Source organism: Dasypus novemcinctus, chromosome 3 (genome assembly GCF_030445035.2).
Source record: "Dasypus novemcinctus isolate mDasNov1 chromosome 3, mDasNov1.1.hap2, whole genome shotgun sequence".
Classification (NCBI taxonomy): domain Eukaryota; kingdom Metazoa; phylum Chordata; class Mammalia; order Cingulata; family Dasypodidae; genus Dasypus; species Dasypus novemcinctus.
In genome coordinates this window covers 96660245-96662715 of record NC_080675.1, presented here as the reverse complement: position 1 = coordinate 96662715, position 2471 = coordinate 96660245, and the positions used below count along the sequence as shown (strand labels likewise).

The 2471-nt window shown below is 42.3% G+C and overlaps 1 pseudogene; it reads left to right on the top strand.

Moving 5' to 3' along the window:
- The first annotated feature begins 1357 nt into the window (after positions 1-1357).
- On the top strand, positions 1358-2199 carry LOC101424225 (glucosamine-6-phosphate isomerase 1 pseudogene; annotated as a pseudogene).
- Positions 2200-2471: the final 272 nt, after the last annotated feature.

Below are 2471 nucleotides of genomic sequence, written 5' to 3'. Positions count from 1 at the left end.
CTCCTAAAAAAACCAGGTGATAACATATTATAATATAAAAATATCCAGGTTTGAAAGGAAGATAACAAAACATACAAAGAAACATGCAATGACAGTCCCCAAGCAAAGGATATGATTAAAGCATTTGAAACCATCAATGGTGAGGAACAATCCTGGGGCATACTAGAAAATGATTTGTAAAAGTATTCCTGAATATGCTCAAAGCTAAAGGAAAATGTGGAAGAAGAACTAAAGGAAATCAGAAAAATAATAGTGGAACGCAAAGAGATATCAGCAGAGAGATGCATACTATGCAAAGGAACAAAACAGAGCTGAACACCACAGCAATGTACAGTAGGGTTTCAGTAATACATTAGAGCTGTCAGAAGAAAGAATCAGTGAACTTGAATATGCCAATAGAAGTTCAGTCTGAGGAGCAGAAAGAGGAATGAAGAAGCATGAACAGACTCTGAGGAGCCTGTGAGACAACATCATTCATACCAATGTGCACATTGTTGAAGTCCCATAAAGAAAAAAAAAGGGGGGCATCAAGAGAATATTTAAAGAAATAATGGTAGAAAATTTCTCAAATTTAACAAAAGACATGAATCTACATACCCAAGATGTTCCATGAACACAAGTAAATTCACATCAGAACATGTTATAATCAAAATGTCAAATTCCAAAGAAAAAGAGAAAATTCAAAGTCACAAGAGAAGCAAGGAGTATGGACAAGGGAGACTCAATTAGACCAAATGCTGATTTCTCATCAGAAACTATGGAGGCATGAAGTGGATTTGGCTCAATGGATTGAGCATCTGCCTACCATATGGGAGGTCCAGGGTTCAAACCCAGGGCCTCCTGACCTGTGTGGTGAGCTGGCCCATGCACAGTGCTGATGCACACAAGGAGTGCCTTGCCACACAGGGGTGTCCTACACATAGGGGACCCCCACATGCAATGACTGTATCCCATAAGGAGAGCCACTCCATGTGAAAAAAGTGCAGCCTGCCCAGGAGTGGTGCCGCTCACACAGAAAGCTGATGCAGCAAGATTACACAACAAAGAGACACAGATTCTGGTTGCCACTGTCAAGAATACAAGCAGACACAGAAAAACACACAGCAAATGGACACAGAGAGCAGACAACTGGGGGAGAGGGGAGAAATAAATAAAAAATTAATCTAAAAAAAGATTAAAAAAAGAAACTATGGAGGCAAGAAGGCAATGGAATGGCATATTTAATGTGCAAAAAGCAAAATACTGCCAATCTACACTGGGCAAGCCTGTCTTTTAAAATGAGGGAGAGATTAAGGCATTCCCAGATAAACAAAAGCTCAGGGAGGCCACAGCTGCCACTGGAGGTGTCCTCAGCACAATGAAGCTCTTCATCCTTGATCACTACTCAGAGGCCAGTGACTCAGCAGCCAAATACATCAGGAACTGCAGCATCCAGTTTAACCCAGGGCCATACAAATAATTCACCATGGGGCTCACCTTTCGAGAAGCCATTTGGCTGCTACAAGAAGTTGATTGAGTATTACAAGAACAGGGACCTGTCCTTCAAATATGTGAAGGTCTTTACTATGGAAGAATATGTGGGCCTTGCTGTAGACCACCCAAGTGTTAACACTCTTTCAAGCACATTGAGATCCATCCAGAAACCACCACTATTCTGGATGGGAATGCAGCCAACCTGCAGGTTGAAAGTGACACCTTTGAAGAGAATATCCTGGCTGTGGGTAGGATTGAGCTGTTTTTTGGAGGCATAGGCCTCAAAGAACACATTGCCTTCAATGAACCAGGATCTAGCCCATGCCCAGTGTGCAGACTTTGGCCATGGACACCATCCTGGCCAATGCCAAATTTTTCAGTGGAAATCTCACCAAGATACTCACCACAACCCTGACAGTAGGCATGGGCAAAATCAAGGGTGCTAGAGAGGTGATGATCTTCATCACAGATGTGCACAAGGCATGTGCTCTATACAAGGCCATTGAAGAGGGAGTGACCCACATATGGACCATGTCAGCCTTCCATCAGCATCCCTGCACAGTGTTTATGTGTGACAAGGATGACACCCTACAGCTGAAAGTGAAGAGTGTCAAGTATTTCAAAGATTTAATGCTTGTTCTTAACAAGTTGGTGGACCCCTTGTTGAGTATAAAAGTGAAGGAAACCAACAAAAACTAGTCTTCTAAGAAACTGTACAGTGATTAACCAGTATTGTACCTAGTGTTTCAGTCGGCCAAAGGTGTGCTGAAGCAAAGTAACAGAAATTTGTTGGCTTTTATGAAAGGTATTTATTTGGGGTAAAAGCTTACAGTTACAAGGCCCTAAAGATTCCAACTCAAGGTTACTATAAGAGGTATATTCTCACCCAAAGTCTGTTGCCATGTGTGAAGCAAGATGGAGGGCAATGTCTGTGAGAATTCAGCCTTCTTCTTCCCTCTTAAGGCTCCATAGGTCCAGCTTCTTCCAGTCTCAGCTGT